The sequence below is a fragment of the Esox lucius genome, chromosome 7 (assembly GCF_011004845.1).
Source record: "Esox lucius isolate fEsoLuc1 chromosome 7, fEsoLuc1.pri, whole genome shotgun sequence".
NCBI classification, from domain to species: domain Eukaryota; kingdom Metazoa; phylum Chordata; class Actinopteri; order Esociformes; family Esocidae; genus Esox; species Esox lucius.
Window position 1 is genome coordinate 2,757,457 of NC_047575.1, and position 21,908 is coordinate 2,779,364.

Here is a 21,908-nt window from a genome sequence, read left to right on the forward strand (position 1 = left end):
TGACACCATTTGTTTCTTATCCTTCCTGCCCCGTGTTGTGTCTTCCTCTATCCTGTCCTAAATCTCGTTGACCTACATCTACCCCCATGAGAGGAGGTTTATATTTACCTCAACACCCCATTCTTCCTTTCCCATAGTTACAGCACAACTAACATTCCTGAAGAACAAAGGACAGATATATGGGCTGAAATATGTGCCACCAGAAACTGAATTTGAATCATTTATATTTGAATTTGAATTGCTAAACTTGAATAATTGCATTGAAAAACTGAATTTGAATCACATAATTTGAAATTGTATTGTTTAATTTGAATAATAGCATTGAAAAACTGAATCTGAATTGTATAATTTGAAATTGAATTTATTCATTTGGATCCAAAGTCCAATAAAATGTGATCCTCACTGAAAATTAAACTCTCTATATATCTTCACATTCACTTCTCACAATTCAGATTCAGTTCTCAAATTAAATTTCAAGTTACTGAGACAGACATCCGGTAGTTGGAGGATGAAGGAAGAGCAATCGAGCGCAGATCGATAGATAGCGTTCATTGGCGCACAGGACTCCTCTTGGGCCAATCAGCACCTACGTTTTGGAGCATAGTACATTAAACAAGGAAGAAGCTCTTGCCTTGCCAGTGGCCGGCCTTGACCCAGAACGCCCAGTCATGCGTGACCACCATGGATTCGGCTGGGACAAATTCGGTAATTACAATTTCACATATCTACGATCTAACGATCTTTTGTTTAACTGTCGTTAATGTTATAGCTGTTTTATAGAAACGTTTCGTTTAGTCCGCGAGCATACACAAATCATGTTTACAATTACATTGGACAACTAGCTAGCACCATTGTTCTATATTTATGACTAGCACGTTAGCATTGTTTCTGCTATTATTTTAGCAACGCAGCTAGGAGCACTGTAGCTAGTCTACAAACAGCTGTGCGTACAATAACAACCCCCTTTTTTTTTTTTTACACTGTCAGTGAATAGCACTGAGTGAAAGTCAATGATTTCTTTATATCTAGTGAGAGTGATCATGTCGTTAGCTCAAACAAGTACCGGTAAACTTAGTAAGATCTAGAAATAGAAGGTATCGTGCTAGCTAACTTGCCAGTCCCACCTGTGACTTAAAACAACCCAGCTGTTCTTTTGGAGATTAATTTTTGACCAACTTATGCTGTGATCTGCACAATGTTTAGCAAGGTGAAACTTAACGTTATAGTGATTATGGGCATGATCCAACCAGTTACAAATTAGTTTTTACTGTTAACATGGTATAGGAAACATATCTGGCAATATTGTTACATTCATAACTAGTTGGCTTGTAGTCACATAACAAATATAATTGGTTTGCTACTATTCCTTAATTTTGGTGGTTCCTCATCCATCACATTTGATATTAACTTGACATGAAATCCATAGCAATCAGTGATGATTGAATCTGTTTATGACAATTAAATTTCTTGGCAATGAAAACCTACTACTTTCAACCTTCACCACTTCTAGATTATGTTACCAGCTACCTCTCTGTAGCTCACATCTCCTATTTGGAATATTATTAGTTCCACAATAGATATTAATACCCTACTATTAATGTATGAAATAATGTCATCTAATACATAGTATGTCAGTGATTCTCAGTGACATCCGAAAAGAATAGCTCCAGCTGATGAAATGGGTTGCATTACTAGATGATATATGTTAACAATACATTAATACTATCTTCTGTTGGTTTTAGGGAATCCAAATTGAGGATTTTGATTGGGAGAGCTCAGGACTCTCTCATAACTCTGCCAACACAGGTGTTACCATGCCAGAAATGGAATGTCCATTGAAGACAGAGGACATTGAATCTCTACGCGTTGCCATTGATCCCCTTTCTCATTCAAATAGTTTTGGAAAATACATTTATTTGACCACACTTGCACATGCATTGTACCTACTTCACCATCATTGACAGTCATGCCTGTGCCAATCAGAGGACTAAAGGCTTTTAATAATTCATGATTGCTTAAGTCCAGTCTAGGACCCCATGTATCCAGGCACCTTATAGTCCACCTTCCATTCACAGCAATTTTTTGAAATCGGACTTCTGTCTCGCTGACACAACCACAGGGAAGCGGGAAAGAACGTAGTGAAGGACATCTTCTCTGACAAACATTGTAATGGTGCGATGCACATATGGAAATGCTTTTTGAAGTGTAACATTCAATGTGGCTAACAATGATTTATACTTTCTAAAATATCAAATCAATTAGCCATGCACACTGGGTCATTTAATGCACACTGGGTCATTTAATGCACACTGGGTCATTTAATGCACACTGGGTCATTTAATGCACCCATGAACAGTGAATTGGGTTAACATATACGAACTGGATTTGACAAAAAATGAAATAAAGGACTGCACAAATATCTTATCTATTACTATTTGAGTCTGAATGTACAGGTGCTGGTCATAAAATTAGAATACAATCAAAAATTGGATTTATTTCAGTAATTCCATTCCAAAAGTGAAACTTGTATGTTTACATTCATTCCACACAGACTGATCTATTTCAAGTGTTTATTTCTTTTAATTTTGATGATTATAACTGACAACTTATGAAAACCCCAAATTCAGTATCTCAGAAAATTTGAATATTGTGTAAAGGTTCAATATTGAAGACACCTGGTGCCACACACTAATCAGCTAATTAACTCGAAACACCTGCAAAGGCCTTTAGATGGTCTCGCTGTGTAGCCTACAGAACTAGACTATCATGGGGAAGACTGCTGACTTGACAGCTGTCCAAAAGACAACCATTGACACCTTGCACAAAGAGGGCAAGACACAAAAGGTCATTGCTAAAGAGGCTGGCTGTTCACAGAGCTGTGTCCAAGCACATTAATAGAGAGGCGAAGGGAAGGAAAAGATGTGATAGAAGAAAAGTGTACAAGCAATAGGGATAACCGCACCCTGGAGAGGATTGTGAAACAAAACCCATTCAAAAATGTGGGGGAGACTCACAAAGAGTGGACTGCAGCTGGAGTCAGTGCTTCAAGAACCACCACGCACAGACGTATGCAAGACATGGGTTTCAGCTGTCGCATTCCTTGTGTCAAGCCACTTTTTAACAAGACACAGCGTCAGAAGCGTCTCGCCTGGGCTAAAGACAAAAATGACTGGACTGCTGCTGAGTTATGTTCTCTGATGAAAGTAAATTTTGCATTTCCTTTGGAAATCAAGGTCCCAGAGTCTGGAGGAAGAGAGGAGAGGCACAGAATCCACATTGCTTGAAGTCCAGTGTAAAGTTTCCACAGTCAGTGATGGTTTGGGGTGCCATGTCATCTGCTGGTGTTGGTCCACTGTGTTTTCTGAGGTCCAAGGTCAACACAGCCATCTACTAGGAAGTTTTAGTGCACCTCATGCTTCCTGCTGCTGACCAACTTTATGGAGATGCAGATTTCATTTTCCAACAGGACTTGGCACCTGCACACAGTGCCAAAGTTACCAGTACCTGGTTTAAGGACCATGGTATCCCTGTTCTTAATTGGCCAGCAAACTCGCCTGACCTTAACCCTATAAAAAATCTATGGGGTATTGTGAAGAGAAAGATGCGATACGCCAGACCCAACAATGCAGAAGAGCTGAAAGCCACTATCAGAGCAACCTGGGCTCTCATAACACCTGAGCAGTGCCACAGACTGATCGACGCCATGCCGCATTGCTGCAGTAATTCAGGCAAAAGGAGCCCCATGCTGTACATGCTCATACTTTTCAGTTGGCCAACATTTCTAAAAATCCTTTTTTTGTATTGGTCTTCTAATTTTCAGAGATACTGAATTTGGGATTTTCATTAGTTGTCGGTTATAATCATCAAAATTAAAATAAATAAACACTTGAAATATAGTCTGTGTGGAATGAATGCATACATTATGCAAGTTTCACTTTTTGAATGGAATTACTGAAATAAATGAACTTTTTGATGATAATCTAATTTTATGACCAGCACCTGTATATGCATATTTGAAACTGCAACATTTCACTTAAACCTGATGAAATGCCTGCCCTAGATGGAAGGCCTCAGTCATTACTTGTTTGAACTCAGAAGTTTGCATATGCTTACCAGGCAGGAGGATTGTATTACTACATGCAGCGACTGTTGGGTGGCAAACTGTATGTGAACCATACAGGATGTCACAGGTGTGATTGAACTGCACAAAGACCGAAGTTTTCTTCTGGTAAGACAGGAATGTGGCCCTGTCCTGTGAGCCACTGGAGAAACGTGCTGGGGGACAGGTGACCTGGATAGTCTACTGTGTCACCCGCCTCTGGATGTTCACCTTTTCAGAGACAGAAAGCAAACAATCATGTTAAATATTTGGTTTACCTGTAACAGCACAGAGGTACATAAGTACTTACAATGATAATGAAATCTACATGGAAACTTAATTGCCAAATAAAAAATTACAAAGTGGGATGTTTTCCATATTCTAAAGAAAATGTATTGCAAAAAGTTATTCAAGTAAATGGCTAGCTATATCAATACAAAACAACATTAATACAACAGGCACTATATTTATAGACCACAATACCATATGCACTATTACATTTAATGTAAACATGACTGTTTTTACACTAAGTTGACCAAGTATGATGTTATTATATAGTGGCAAGCACGGTTTTATAGCTACTAGCCCATATTTAATGTAGCGCTAGCTAGATAATGCTCTCAACAAAATAATGAAAGCACTACTGGATTGCTAGTTTTAAAAACCATCCCTTTTTATTTTCCCTGCAAATACGGAGAACAGCCAGCTTTCTTTCAAAGAGTAAATGTGCTATTTCTGTGTTCAAGTCAACCGGAATTAGCTATGCATTCAATTCAAATGAGTAGGGCTAGTGCTATGGTGTAATTGCCCGTAAGTTTATGGCCTTACATTATCCTAACACCTGCCAAACACAGCGACACAGACATGCTTACTACGTACTCTCCCTCCCTCTCAGTAAGCAGTACCCTGACGGTGTCAATGACAATCACATGGAGTAGTTATCGGAAATAATCATGCTGAAGACATGACCAGTCTACTTGGCGGCGGCTAGCACTAGCTACGTTTGCAGCAACATTTTCACCGGAGGAAGAGGCAAACGCTTAGAAATAATAAACACCAGGCAAAGATGTTACCAGAGCTAGTAGGCTACCATAAAAACATGGGATAATAGCTACTGTGTTTGCAACGTCGAGAGAAAGATTTAATTTCCCCTGTTTCTATAAAAACAGATATATCATTAACAACATTTAAACAAAAGATCGTTAGATCGTAGATATGTGAAATTGTAATTACCGTATTTGTCCCAGCCGAATCCATGGTGGTCACGCCAGACTGGGCGTTCTGGGTCAAGGCCGGCCACTGGCACGGCAAGAGCTTCTTCCTTGTTTCATGTACTATGCTCCAAAACGTAGGTGCTGATTGGCCCAAGAGGAGTCCTGTGCGCCAATGAACGCTATCTATCGATCTGCGCTCGATTGCTCTTCCTTCATCCTCCAACTACCCGGATGTCTGTCTCAGTAACTTGAAATTTAATTTGAGAACTGAATCTGAATTGTGAGAAGTGAATGTGAAGATATATAGAGAGTTTAATTTTCAGTGAGGATCACATTTTATTGGACTTCGGATCCAAATGAATAAATTCAATTTCAAATTATACAATTCAGATTCAGTTTTTCAATGCAATTATTCAAATTAAACAATACAATTTCAAATTATGTGATTCAAATTCAGTTTTTCAATGCAAATATTCAAGTTTAGCAATTCAAATTCAAATATAAATGATTCAAATTCAGTTTCTGGTGGCACATATTTCAGCCCATACAGATACCCTGATTGGTTTAGGCAGATGAACAGATGGTCAGAGTACCTAAGTATCCGCTGACATTATTCAGAGATGTCACAAACAAAAACCAGAGTTACATACCAGGTAATAGAAAAGTAGAAATTTCTAAAATGTACATTAGTTCAAGCATTTCCATAACAGTCCGTCCTCTTGATACCGAAGCAACGCTCGGTATCAATCCTTAATTTACTCATTAGGATCTAGACTACAACAAAACAGTACTCTTTGACAATATGATCTTGTTGATATCATCACCCTAATAATTAGAGAATGGAACAAGTCTGAAAATAACCGGATCCTCATTTACATGCTTCTGGACCATTACCTGCATTGTAACTTCAAGAACACACGTTTTCATAACACAGGACTATAACATAGTACAGCAAAACGTTTTATGATAAAAACACTGGTCAAAGGAAGTAATTTCAAGTGGCACATATATACTGACAGTGTGGGGTAAGTTGCATTGACACGTGGATGTGTAAACACCAATCACTGAATACATCTTTAAATTTGTTACTGGTACAAGGCCCTCAGGTGCCAATTGTTTGATTCACTGAAAAGCCCTCTCGTGGTTCCAATAAGATGTACTTCCAAAGTCATCACAAATGTTCTGCTCCTCCAAATGTCAGACAGTCAGTTATTTACCATTTCTTTGCAGGCCGATGTAACAGACCGTAACAGTCAGATGTAGTTCAAATGCAGGTTAAGATGACAGAGCTCTAGTTGTCTCCATTCTAGCTGCTTTATCAGCCAGGACAGGAGAGTCTGTGTGCTCTCCTTTGTGAATGCCAAGATGACCAGTTTTGGGCAGATGACCAGAGGGCTTTATGACTGCAGGCTGGATCGGAGGTGACGGTTACTAGCACCAAAAACTTGCTTATGCCCTCTGTGAATTAAATTCACCATGCCTAATTTTAAAACACAGAACCCCTCCTGTAGTGCATGGCATGATGTCGTGCAGTTAGTCTTTCGAATCCCAGTATATCTCGTGGCAGAATCCTCAGGACCACAATTTGTCCAGGTTTCAGGAACCGGCATTACAGGAGACTCGCTGCACCCCAGGGAGTACAATCCTCTTGCAGTGGCCATGTCCTTTAAGCAGAACTGAGTGTCTAAGCTCTGTCAGAAATATGTCCATTACTTTAGTCGGTTGCTTCTTGTTATTGCATTAGAACACATTCCTACCAAACACTTAACAAACGTGTATACCTGTCTTGGAACTACAATAAAATTGGGCAATTCCACGCAAATGTCAACCTTGCTGTGAAAAATTTAAGTTATCATAAAAAAATCAAAAGCCTTTCTAAGTTGTCCATTTGGATCTGTATTTTATTGTATTGATGTGCTGTCATGTAAATTTTAAGGAAATTTCTGTTTATTCACCTCAGATAAGGTGTGCACAGATACTAAAATTGCTTTTTTTATACAAACCTATTTCATGCTTTAAAAAGAGGGATCAAAGACTCCTTAAATTATACTTTATGTTGATAGTAAGGATTTTGCAGAAAGATGGGGGCATGACTGAGATATAAATACACTCACTTTGTTATAACTGCATTTCCCTTTAAATTTATAAAGGCTATATTTAGGAAGTCACGACGCTTAAGTGCTGTGTCACGTCCGTAACGATTTAAAGAATACGTTTAGATTGTATAATCATTATTATTACAATTAATTTGAAACTTTATGTACAAAGCCAAAATATGTCCATTCTAGTTATGATTGACAAATCATCTCCCTTAATTGCTCTAAACAACCTAATTATGCGTTACGGACGTGACCGTTACGGATGCTTCACATTAAATCATGCATGATTTGACCAGCGCATATTTGTTTAATTAACAAATATTTATTTCAAGCAATATAATGACACATAACAAAGGCAATCAAGAAGCATTCTGATTAAATCAATACGCAAAGATAAATTCATCAACTTTACAATATAAATCGATCTATTGCTTGAAATGGAGTGGAAAGAAGTCAAACTTATTTCAATTTCACCTTGGTCTTTCATCATTTTACTGTTAAAAAAACCCCACACATATATTAAATTGATCTCTATTACTGTACATCAGAACTTTTTAGAAATCAATTAATACTAGTACCATGGAGTGTGCGTGCGCGTGTGTGAGAGAGAGAGAGAAATATGAGACGCGCCTTCTGTGATGACTCACTTTCTTTCCAGCGCACGCCCTCTGTGGTCAAAGGCAGTTATTTCTGTGGTGATTGTAGATCTGCGATTTCTGGGCAAAATCTCTACTTTATTTGCAGTAATTGGTAAGTATTTTGGGCGTCTCTTTCACACAGATCGTCTTGATCCTCCTGACATCCAAACCAATATAAACAAGGCAAAAACCCATCAGGCCTAATGAAATGAAGTAATCATTGTGATTTTGACTTAAGACAATAACATTTCAATTATTATTTCAATGCATTGGCTAATTTTGCAATAATGTGGCTATTTTAAAGCACGATCGCGCATTCAACAACGCAAAACGGGTATAAACATTGCGATTAGTTTGACACAAAACATAATATTGCGATCATTGTGACATGTTTGCTTTTTTGCATGCAAAAAAAAAAACGCTCTCCAGACTGTTTGTTCTATATAGACACAGGCCAACACACTGTTACAATCAGACAGCGTTTTAATTCACTGATGGGACTGAGGGGAAACCGGTGCTCTTAACTCCGGAGAATATCGATATGATAAACTGCATATATAATGATTATGTATCTTAGCATTATCAATTCCATATCTTTCGGGGTCTAAAGTAAACACCTTGATGATAAAAACACATTATCAAGCAAGCAATATCATGCCCGAATTGAGTTTTGAACATGCTCACATGCCGGTTACAGTTTAGCAGCATGAGATATATGCGTGAACTAATCTATAACACAGTGATTTCAGTTTAAATTTGATTAATTGTGCAGACTTACCTTACTGATGTCTCAGATGTTTGTTGTTTCAAATAAAAAGAGACACACAAAAAGGTCTCTGTTCAAGTTTTCCAGCGTCAGCCAAGTGATGATTTCGGAACGGTCACGTCCATAACGGAAAGAAGTCACATCCGTAACGTCCGTTTTTCCTCATAAATGGATTTTTTTAAACTAAAATAAAATAAATAATGTATGTTCTATAGAGAGCCGACACTCATCCATTCGGCTGGTATTATTTATTTTGGCTTGTGCATTTTAATTCACAGAATTTCAACAAAGTATATTGTCTCCCACAAACTTGCGTCTTTTTTGTGTCACGTCCATAACGCATGTGTATTTCCCTCATATTAAATATAAAACGCATGTGTAGATTGATATTTTTCGAATGTCTGTACTCCTTTATTAAGGGAGCATGGACATATAAATAGACATTTAAATATATTGGTATTAAATGCATTTTCTGAGAATTTATATTTTATGTTTTGACTGCAAATGTCACGTCCATAACGCTGGAATTGCCCAATTCACTTTTGTTTAACACAAATGATTAAGTAACTTATTGCAAATCAAAACATTTCACACCATCAACAAATTTCTCTGCAAGATGAAACCCAGTGTGAATTTCTCCTAGCCTCTTCCTATTTATACTAGCACATCAAAGACACTCTGTAATCCAATCATAAATCATGACCCCCCCCCCCCATTTCCTTTCTCCCCAGACCGTGTCGTGAAAGGGTGCGAGGGTCCTTATTTGAAGTGAGTTACCCAATCTTGATCTATAAACATGCTATATTTTTATACAGAGAAATAAAAAATTGTTTTGTTCTTTTCAACTCCCGTCTGTACTAGATGTCAATTTGGCTTTCAACCTATTTGATGTTTGAGGGCTAACTGATGGTCGTAACCAGTCAAAACCAGAATAATGAACGCAAAGTATTTAGTGTAGCCGAATTAGAATATGATTTTTGATAATGTCACCAGTAAATCAGTTTATTTTTTAAGAATTCAAATGGGTCTAAAAACCAATTTACACAACCCCCACACTGGTGTTTGTATGAGTAAGTAGTGCACTCCAGGAGTGGGCTTTTGGGGTCTGTATCTTTACAATTGTGAGGCAAAAAATTTGATGCAAATTTTTTTTCTCAGTTTCAATTAAAATATAGCAAAACTTAGTACCCATGTATGGAAGAACAACAATGTGCTCCCTGCACCTTTTTACAAACTTATTTCATAATGCATGAGATTAACATGATTACCTATTGAAATATCAAACAAACAAACTGAACAGTCACATTCTCATAGTCACTATTCATCCCAACAAATTAGTTCTTTGCTAAACCAAATCAAAATGGTAAAATGTATTCTACTCAACCATAACCATGTTAGACTTTACATCAAACAATTTCCCCCAAAAACAAATTAGACAAATACTGTGAATAAACACTGAGGACCATAACAGATCCCAATTTTCTGTTATAACTATGCAAAAACACAATTCTTCATGTAACTCTTTAAGTACCAATTTGATTCACTTTAAACTCTCAGTTCAGCTCTTTTCCATCATAATTAATCATATCATATGGTCCCCACTGCTTTCACGTCACAAAGTCATCGGAAAATGACACCATGAATGAAAGCAGAACACAGGATGGACATGAAAAAAGAAAATCGATAGTAGGGATGAATCTAGTATCTATTCAATAAAGAGTCTCATCTCATCTTCATCTGCTTATCCATATCGGGTCGCTGGGGCAGCAGCTCCAGCAGGGGACCCCAAACTTCCCTTTCCCGAGCCACATTTGCCAGCTCTGACTGGGGGATCCCGAGGCATTCCCAGGCCAGTGTCGAAATATAATCTCTCCACCTGGTCCTGGGCCTACCCCGAGGTCTCCTCCCAGCTGGACGTGCCTGGAACACGTCCTGGGGGCATCCTTACCAGATGCCCAAACCACTTCAACTGGCTCCTTTCGACGCAAAGGAGCAGTGGCTCTACTCCGAGTTCCTTACGGACGGCTGAGCTTCTCACCCTATCGCTAAGGGGGAAGCCAGCCACCTTTTTGAGAAAACCCATTTCAGCCGCTTGTACTCGCAATCTTGTTCTTTCGGTCATGACCCAGCCTTCATGACCATAGATGAGGGTAGGAAGGAATATTGACCGGTATATCGAGAGCTTTGCCTTCCGGCTCAGCTCTCTGTTCGTCACAACGGTGCGGTAAAGCGAATGCAATGCCGCCCCTGCTGCTCCGATTCTCCGGCCAATCTCCCGCTCCATTGTCCCCTCACTCGCGAACAAAACCCTGAGATACTTTAACTCCTTTACTTGGGGTAACGCCTCATTCCCTACCCAGAGGAGGCACTACATTCATGCTGAGAACCATGGCCTCAGATTTAGAGGTGCTAATCCTCATCAACCGGTCCAGTGAGTGCTGAAGGTCACAGACCGTTGATTCCATCAGGACCAATTCATCCGCAAAAAGCAGCAATGAGATCCCCAGGACACCGAACTGCAACCCCTCCCCACCCCGACTACGCCTCGATATCCTGTCCATAAAAGTTACAAACAGGATTGGTGACAAAGCGCAGCCCTGGCGGAGGCCAACCCCCACCTGGAACGAGTCCAACTTACTACAGAGAACCCGAACACAGCTCTCACTTTGGATGTACAGGGATTGGATAGCCCTCAGAAGGGACCTCCTCACCCCATACTCCTGCAGCACCTCCCACAGTATCTCCCGGGGGACCCGGTCATACGCCTTCTCCAGATCCACATCCGCATTGTTCCTCTTCAATCTGAGTTTCGACTATCTGCCGAACCCTCCGTTCCAGTACTTTTGAGTAGACTTTCCCAGGGAGGCTGAGAAGTGTGATACCCCTGTAATTAGCTTTTTGAACAGGGGAACCACCACCCTGGTCCGCCACTCCTTAGGCACTTTCCCCTGACTTCCACGCAATGTTGATGAAGCATGTCATCCAATACATCCCCTCCACACCCAAAAATTTCAACATTTCTGGACGGATCTCGTCAATCCCCAGAGCTTTGCCACTGTGGAGTTGTTTGACTACCTCAGTGACTTCTGCCATGGAGATCGACGATGCTTCCCAATCAGCATCCAGCACTGCCTCCACTAAAGAGGGTGTGTTAGTGGGATTTAGGAGTTCCTCAAAGTGTTCTTTCCATCGCCCAATTACCTCCTCAGTTGAGGTCAACAGTGTCCCATCCTTACTGTACACAGCTTGGATAGTTCCCTGTTTTCCCCTCCTGAGGTGGTGGACGGTTTTCCAGAAATACCTTGGTGCCGACCGAAAGTCCTTCTCCATGGCTTCCCCAAACTCCTCCCACACCCGCTGTTTTGCCTCTTTCACAGCAGAGGTCGCAGCCCTTCTGGTCTGTTGGTACACTGCAAACGTCTCCGGAGTCCTCCGGGATAACAAATCCCGGAAGGCCTCCTTCTTCAGTCGGACGGCTTCCCTGACCACCGGTGTCCACCAGGGTGTTCGAGGGTTACCGCCCCTTGATGCACCTAAGACCTTTAGACCACAGCTCCCCGCCGCAGCTTCGGCAATGGATGTTTTGAACATCGACCACTCAGGTTCAATGCCCCCAACCTCCACAGGGATGCCAGAAAAGCTTTGCCGGAGGTATGAGTTGAAGATCTTTTGGACAGGGGCCTCCTCCAGACGTTCCCAGTTCACCCGCACTACCCTTTTGGGTTTTCCCGGTCTGTCCAGAGTCTTCCCACACCCCCTGACCCAACTCACCACCAGATGGTGATCGGTTGACAGCTCCACCCCTCTCTTTACCTGAGTGTCCAAAATATGCGGTCTCAGATCCAATGACACGATCACAAAATCAATCATCGACCATCAGCCTAGGGTGCTCTGGTACCATGTACACTTATGAGCATCCTTATGTTAGAACATGGTGTTCGTTATAGATAATCCATGACTAGCACAGAACTCTAACAACAAACGACCACTCGAGTTCAGATCAGAGAGGCCGTTCCTCCCTATCACGCCTCTCCAGGTGTCTCCATCATTGCCCACGTGTGCGTTGAACTCCCCCAGCAGAATTATGGAGTCCCCTACTGGAGACCCATACAGGTCTCCAAGAAGGCCAAATACTCTGAACTGCTGTTCGGGGCATATGCACAAACAACAGTCAGAGATTCCCCCCCCACAACCCGTAGGGGTAGGGAGGCGACCCTCTCATCCACTGGGGTAAACTCCAATATAGCGGCACTCAGCAGGGGGCTTGTGAGTATCCCAACCCCCGCCCGGTGCCTCACACCCTGGGCAACTCCAGAGAAGAATAAAGTCCCCACAGAGAGGTGACGTTCCACGTTCCACGTCCCCAGAGCCAGCCCCTGCCGCCCGGGTCTGGTCCGTTGAGGCCCCTGGCCTTCACTGCCACCCATATGGCAGCGCACCCGACCCCAGCGGTTCCTCCCATGAGTGGTGGGCCCATAGGATGGAGAGGGGGGTGGCACGTTGCTTTTTTTAGGCTATGCCCGTCCGGGCTCTGTGGCAAACCCGGCCACCAGGCGCTTGCCGGCAAGCCCTCCCTCTAGGCCTGGCTCCAGACGGGGGCACCGGGCTAGGTAACTCCTCCTCTTCCTCGTTTATACATGGAGTATTTTTGAACGAGTCACAAACAGAATTTACAGCAAAAACTAAATTGAAAATGTTTAAAACACAACATCCAACAACAAAATCAAAAACAACATGGTCACTTTTTTGGAACCCGATTCCAAAAAAGTTGTGACACTGTACAATTGTGAATAAAAACAGAATGCAATGATGTTGAAGTTTCAAATTTTTATATTTTATTCAGAATACAACATAGAAGACATATCAAATGTTTAAACTGAGAAAATGTATCACTTTAAGGGAAAAATAAGTTGATTTTAAATTTCATGGCATCAACACATCTCAAAAAAGTTGGGACAAGGCCATGGTCACCACTGTGTGGCATCCCCTCTTCTTTTTATAACATTCTTCTTTGTCGCACCTTCCTCTTTATGATGCGCCAAATGTTTTCTATGGGTAAAAGATCTGGACTGCAGGCTGGCCATTTCAGTACCCGGATCCTTCTTCTATGCAGCCATGACATTGGAATTTATGCAGTATGTGGTCCGGCATTGTCATGTTGGAAAATGCAAGGTCTTCCCTGAAAGAGACAACGTCTGGATGGGAGCATATGTTGTTCTAGAACTTGAATATAACTGTCAGCATTGATGGTGCCTTTCCAGATGTGTAGGCTGCCCATGCCACCCGCACTCATGCAACCCCAAACCATCAGAGATGCAGGTTTCTGAACTGAGCACTGATAACAACTTGGGTTGTCCTTGTCCTATTCCGGATGACATGGCATCCCAGTTTTCCAAAATGAACTTCAAATTTTGATTCGTCTGACCACAGAACACTTTTCCACTTTGCCACATTTTAAATGATCCTTGGCCCAGAGATAACGCCTGTACTTCTGGATCCTGTTTAGATACGACTTATTTTTTGACCTACAGAGTTTTAACCGGCAACGGCGAATGGCATGGTGGATTGTGTTCACCGACAATGTTTTCTGGAAGTATTCCTGAGCCCATGTTGTGATTTCCATTACAGTAGAATTCCTGCATGTGATGCAGTGCCGTCTGAGGGCCCGAAGATCACAGGCATCCAGTATTATTTTCCGGCCTTGACCCTTACGCACACAGATTGTTCCAGATTCTCTGAATCTTTGGATGATATTATGCACTGTAGATGATGATAACTTCAAACTCTTTGCAATTTTTCTCTGAGAAACTCCTTTCTGATATTACTCCATTATTTTTCACCGCAGCATTGGGGGAATTGGTGATCCTCTGCCCATCTTGACTTCTGAGAGACACTGCCACTCTGAGAGGCTCTTTTTATACCCAATCATGTTGCCAATTGACATAATAAGTTGCAAATTGGTCCTCCAGCTGTTGCTTATCTGTACATTTAACTTTTCCGGCCTCTTATTGCTACCTGTCCCAACTTTTTTGGAATGTGTAGCTCTCATGAAATCCAAAATGAGCCAATATTTGGCATGACATTACAAAATGTCTCACTTTCAACATTCAATATGTTATCTATATTTTATTGTGAATTAAATATAAGTTTATGAGATTTGTAAATTATTCCATTCCTTTTTTACTCACAATTTGTACAGTGTCCCAACTTTTTTGGAATAACAAATTACAGACTTCTACATGCTTTGTAAGTGGGAAAACCTTCAAAATCGGCAGTGTATCAAATACTTGTTCTCCCCACTGTATATAGCTAAACAGTTCCAAAAGTTGCATTTTCACAGGCAATGTGCAAAATACTTTGTGACAACACAAATATAATGTCTTGATTAACATCCTAAAATGTAAGGAATTTCACCAACTTTTATTATTTATTTTCGAAATCACAACTGTCATGCATATTTTGACCACGTCTGTGGTTCAATTGATATTAAGATTATCCTATCACCAACAATGGGTTTGACTTAAGGTCTCCACCTACTATTTCAGGTGGTCACCAAACCAGGAATTTCAATTTATAAAGCTATTGAGAGGAAAATATATTTAGCTGTTACTCAATGTTTGATTAACTCAAACCGAACATGCTCGTGCTGGTGACAGTACCATAAGTGAGACTGAACACAAGTCTGAACACAAATGTAACCCTTAGGAATAAGCTACACTGGTTCGATGGGAAATAATGTTTGGTTTTATCCCAGGGGTCTGCCCCCCTTCCTGGAGCCCATGGCTTGACCCATTTATGGTAGGCCATAAAGAAAGGCCATATATACTGTCCCATCGTTCACCCCCATGTCACCATTTTCCAGTTTACCATTTCAGAATTTAAACTCCCTTAATGAGTATCAGGCAGTGGTTCGTTAAAATACAATCATCTCGATTATCATTGTAAATCACAAACATTGAAAAACCATTATGTAACCAAACTCAATTTAACATTTAAAATAGGACATATAATTTTATCGTGAGGAATAAACGTGCTTTGGCTATTTTACCTGCTTTCACAGGCCGTGTGTGAAAACTGCGCCCTCTGCTGCTTCACCTCCCCCTGCAGCAGACAGGCTCCAGCGTTCGACGTCACCGGCCTTCTGACACCACCTTCCATCTCATTATGCATTTCACCTGTGTCTTGTTTAGCGCACCTGGTTCTCATCCTCATCATTTCCCCCAGTATATATGTTCCCTCTGCTTCCCCTGTCTTTGTGTGTTATTGTCTCGCTGTCAAGAAGAGCATTGTTGCGCTTCGCCAATTGTTCTTTCTTTTATTAAAAGAAACCACTAGTAAGTATCGCCTCGTTCTCCTGCTCCTCCTTTTCCATCCGAAGCAGTCACACCGTGACTATATTGGACACAAATTCAGTCCTCATGGGACACAGCGTGTTTTCTTAACATTAAAGACTATCACTATGTGGATTCTTCATTCTACTACTTCATACAAGGAGGGAGAAAACACAATATTTTAACCTTTTGTAAGAAAACCATGAGACTATATTTTACTAAATTAGGAAATCATCATTGTACACATTTCAAATTTATCACTCGGATTAGATTTAGAACATTATTATTGTATAGAATCCTAATTTATCAGATGGATATCCCCACGTGTGCCAGCTAACAGCACAACACAGGATAGCAAATTACATTTACTAGGTCGACCACAACAAAATATTGACAGTTCAATAACCGAAACCCATTATATACAGGAGCAATCTCTACACTATCCAACAGTTTAACTGCTTATATTCCTGCACGAATCGCCCCGCAATAGGATGACTGCATGCAAGTGTTGTCAGGACACGGAACAACAATGGCCTTTTCCTAACTACAGTTGCCAAAACTGAAATACTCAAAAAAAGAATTACTCCTACAAACCGTACTCCCACAAATCCATCAAACCTGACATATTGAAACCAACCACCTAGTTTACTAAATCCTACTTTATGAAAAGCTATAACTCCTGTATCTTCTAAATATTTCAGAGATATGTATAAATATGTTCTCTGATCCGTATTTTTGAAAATTAATTTATTATAAATGTTTTCAAATTTCTGTTAGAGGGTCTTTGTATTCTGTATGCTTTAAATATTATGTATACTCAACAACTTGTCTCTCCCTGTCAGCAACTCATGATGTATTTCTCTCTGTTTCCAACTTATAAAGCCAGTGTTTTGTGTTCAGTGGCAGTGATGAATGGAATGTCGGTTGAGTAGGGCCTTGGCTCCTTTTAGCAGTAACAGAAACAGGCCTTTATCCCTGTGCCATAAAACCGCCTTAAGAAACTGTTCTCTAGGAGGAAGCTCTTGAAAAGCAGGGGGTTATTATTACATCCTACAGGTGAACAGAGCTCTATTCCTTATTGAGAAGTCTTTATTTTAATAAATTGCGAACATTTTCCATCTTCCACAATTTGGCACCACAGCTGGGACTTCAATATCTTCACGACAACGGTGTCTGCTTTTCAGCTCTCTCCAGCTGACTGAACTGTGTGCATCATAATAGGTAAGCGAAACCTACTTGACAAAATTCACAGTAAGTTCATATCAGTCTGTTTTGAGAGTTGAATTGTCTGCACCGGAGCCGGGAGTGACGAAGTCCGATTTATTACATATAAAATAACAGTTGATTATTGATGATACATGTTTTATAGTTGTTTCATTGTCATAATGTTATGTACTAAAAGACAAAATATAGAAAATCCTTCGATAAGAAGTTAAAGAACAAAAAAAGAGAATAATTGGACTGTAACTGAATATTTGATAACAAAGCATGATGATTAAGAGAACTCCTAAACATAAAATAGTATAGACAATACGAAGTTCACAAAATCTGTTGTATGTGAGGGAATAACTAATTCAACACTCCCTAGAACTTATACGTGAGGGGAAAAACAGGTTATCAACTACTGCTGAGGTGGTTAGAGTCCCCTTGCAGGCGATAAGGTTTGTAATGCAAACTGTTTTGGGTCACATTACTCCCCTTTGTGGGTTGCAATAGCAGTGGTTGACGAATCCCTATGTGCCAAGCCAAGGCTGGTCCTAAAAGGAAGGGTAAGGGTAAATTATTCAAATAAGATTATCCAAGAAACCCTATTTTGAGGATACACAAGAAAATTAGGTGAGGAGGCTAAAATCTCTACACTATTAACAGAAGTATGAATGGCCGGCATTGAATGGGTGTTTGAATGAGTGAGTGAGAAAAATGTGTGTGCGCTCAATACAGTGAGGCTTAGGATTGTGTGTGTATTGGTGAAGAATTAACTGTCATGGGGAAATCCATGTGTGAAACCATTGCAAATACACCACTGTTCTTGTGTTTTGTTAGAAAACATATCAACAGGCAGATACCAAAGATTGTTTTGGAGTAAATTGAAAATTTTTTAAGACATTTCAAGCACTGATACTGCCATAGCAAATGATGTGCCAAATATGAGATTCTCTTGTGGACACATTTATTTTATTTGTGGTTATTTGGACAGTTATTTTCCACTACTTTATTTTAAAGATCTAGATCTTTTTAATGAGTGATAGTATTTGAAATGTATCATTTCTTTTGAGTATTATTGACAAGAAAAGTATTTGACAATTATGATGCCTCTTACTGCTGCTGTAACGCATCCTGCTAATAAACATGCCAATCTGTGTCCACGTTACACTGTTGACCATATCCATCACCTGCAGACCTCTGTCGCCAAGGCTGACAAACAAACCTGGGTGACAGCCGGCTGTGCAGCTGGTACCCGACGGGATCTTTAGACACCTGTCCTGTAAACCTGTTGCACCAGTCTCACTTCTGCCCAGTCTTTCCAAGTGGCTCATAAAGTGTGCCACATGGAAAAAGGGGGAATTATAGCTAATATAGGCAGACTTTTTCAAAAAGCACTGTAGGGTCCCTGTAAAACAAGGTAAAACACCCCCAACACATGGTCCATTTATACATTTAGAAATAGGTTTTATTGAAATGACAGAGGGCTGGAGACAAATGCTATTTCTTGGTAATGATAGACATATTTCCATGTTGGGTAGAAGATTTTCCAACACGAAACAATGATGCAAAGAAATGTTTAATGTGAGAGGTCATGCCAAGGTTTGGTGTACTAGAAATGTTTCATATCTGATCAAGGGACACATTTCAAAAATTAACTAAAGGAAGATCTGTGCCAAGCACTAGGCACTCACCAAAACTATGTATTAATATAGGCAATACAAATGAACTGAATATATCTATACAATGCATTTCCATTCCCTGTAGAGGTGTAGACAAAATAGGACTGGGTTATGTTTATTTATCGAGCTGCATTGGTTATGGGTCATTCCCAATCTGGTACTATACAATATTTTCAAATAAAGGCATAAGCCACAAAATTGTCAATAGTTTTAACTTGCTAATATTTTGCTATGTGCTAATACCTGAATGTGTGACAGTTATAATTAAAGATTTTAGTCTGAAGGAAATAGAGAACTATTTCCCATTCCAATTGGAAAACTCTGTGTACACAAAATTGCAGGACTGGCAATGTCTAAATTATGAGCTCATCTAAATTATGAAACACGACTAAGACTTGGTTTAAGTTAGAATCAACTGGCCAATGTTAAATATTGGCTGGTGTGTGTTTTGTGTACGTTTGTGTTTGTACATTTAAATGTTATGTGTTTGTTTTATGTCCAAATGTTGCAAACTGCCTGCTTAACAAAACTAACAACTAACTGCAAAACTGCTTATTTGTGCTATTTGTTCTGTATGTCTGGATGTTAGGTGATTTACAAGTTAATGACATCAATGATAGAAATAGAGAAAGAAAATATGTGCTACATTCATGATGACATTGGTAAAACAGTTGTTCCCAATTTAGGCTAAATATTCTCTATGTTCTCTATAAGAATAATGAATGAATAAATAAAAATGGTTATGGTAGGCTATATTGACAGTGAGCTGAATGTTTTTTGACATATTCTATGATTTCAAATGCTGCATTACAAACATAGGTTTAAACTAATTAGGAAGGGTTTTCTGTATGTGTTTACAAATTCTAGACCCAATGTTAAACACAACGTCCTCACAAATGCTTTTAAGTTCGATTATTTGGGGACATGGCATAAAGCATAATTAGATCTTGGAGTTGTAGTAACAATGTATTTCTCCCTTTACTGTCGAGAGAGGGGTGTCCACATGACTTAAGTTTGATTGGTCAGTATGTGGGTAAAAAATGGGGGAGAAGAACTTTGTTAACTAATATATAGAAGAATGAGGTGGAGTAGGAGTTACAGGTCTATGATAAACTGAAACACTTTTGTGGTATCTGTTTGGGTGATAGGATAATGTATAAAGCATGATAAGGTGACTCATTTAGCAGTTTCTAATATTTTAATTGGCGAGCTACTCAGAAGACTGTTGTTTTGTCTTTTATTTTGTTCCTAAATGACCCAGTCTAGTTCAGAAAGTGTTGTTGTTTATTTGGTTAGGAGTCTATCTTATAGAAGTCACATGTTTGAATCATGATTATAATTTGTTTTAATGGAGTTAGCCTTTTTTGCATTTATAACATTTCACATTACACATCTACAGTTAAATGACCAAAGGGATAATTACATTTCAATTTCACATTTTTTTTTTTTGGTTTTCCTCTCAAAGTTAAAAAATTTAAAAAAAAATAAAACATTTGGGGAGAGGAATACATTTAATTGATTAAGAAACAACTGAAACAAGATTGGGGTTTAATGGAGTTAGCTAATACACAACTCTCTGCTGTAGTTGGGATTCTAACTTTGTGTTGCGCGAGATTCCATCTTTGTTTCTCACAATGTAGGAGTCCTGAATCACTGATACATCTTGTCCAATGAAGGGGTACCTCACACAAATGCCAACAGCTACTTCCGCATCTTAATATAAATCGATTACACAAGGTTTGATGTACTGAATTGTGAGTTTGAGTTTTTTTGTTTTGTTTAACACATTTTATTGATTTTTGCCAGTAAAAAGACAATTCTGAACAAAAAGCAGTTCAGATCTTGGCCGTACAAAAGTGTAGAACAGCAATAATCAAAACACCCACCCCACCCTCATCCAATCCGTCCATCCCAATCCCAACCCCATCCAGTCCAAACCCTACAGTCTGTCCTAAGAAATAGGCACATTAATATGTATAGTAAAGCATGTTACTATAAAGTAAATACCTATAAGCATAAACACAGTTAAAAAATAATAATAATATTAAAGTACCCAAGAAATAAATAAATGCAAAATCACAGTGGTGAGAAAAGGGGAGAAGAGGGGATGGGGGGGTCATCATCTAGTCAGTTTCCTGTATGGGTCTTTGTAAGCTCTTAAAGTATGTCATGAAGGGGGTCCAAGTCCTTTCAAAGCTCTGTATGGAGCCTTTCAGTGTATATCTAATTTTCTCCAGTTTCAGGAAATACACAATGTCTCTCATCCATCTACTGAATGTGGGTGGTGTTTGTTCCTTCCACAGGAGTAATATCTGGCGTCTAGCGAGCAAAGAGGTGAATGCTATAACAGCATAAGCCCTGCCTTTAAGTGATTTAGCCAAACATGGCACATATTGGGTTTGGAGGGATGTCTATACCAAACATTTTGGAGTAGGGCTAAAATATGTCAGCCCAAAATGTCTTGAGATGGGGGCAAGACCAGAACATATGTATGTGGTCAGCTGGCTGACCTTTCCAACGGGGACAAGCAGGATCACCACTAGGGAAAATCTTGGCCAGTTTAGCCCTGGTCCAGTGTACTCTAAGAAGGATTTTAAGTTGAATTAGGCTGTGTCTGGCACAAGGAGAGGAGGTGTGTACTAGGCCAAGTGCAGCCTCCCATTGATCCTCTCTCATTGCTTCCCCAAAGTCATCCTCCAAGAGCTGTCTTATTCCATGCAGTGAAAGGGGAGAAATGTTGCAGATATCATTATAAAGAGTTTAAATTAAGCCTTTCCGATGCGGAGATAAAGAGAGGAAATTGTCAATTGTATTATCTGTTGGAAAGTATGGGAAGGAGGCAACGTTTTTTTGTACAAAATGTACTTGGAGATATC

General features: G+C 39.8%; 1 protein-coding gene across 1 annotated transcript in view; it reads right to left on the bottom strand.

Moving 5' to 3' along the window:
* Window positions 1-5,378, bottom strand: part of LOC105008707 (beta,beta-carotene 9',10'-oxygenase) — a 64,872-nt gene extending 59,494 nt beyond the window's left edge. Inside the window, exons 1-2 of the mRNA XM_034293519.1 lie at window positions 5,333-5,378; window positions 4,114-4,330 (exon numbers count right to left, since the gene is read on the bottom strand). The gene's annotated coding sequence lies outside the window, so the exon portion shown is untranslated. The remainder of the gene's footprint in view (window positions 1-4,113; window positions 4,331-5,332) is intronic.
* Window positions 5,379-21,908: the final 16,530 nt, after the last annotated feature.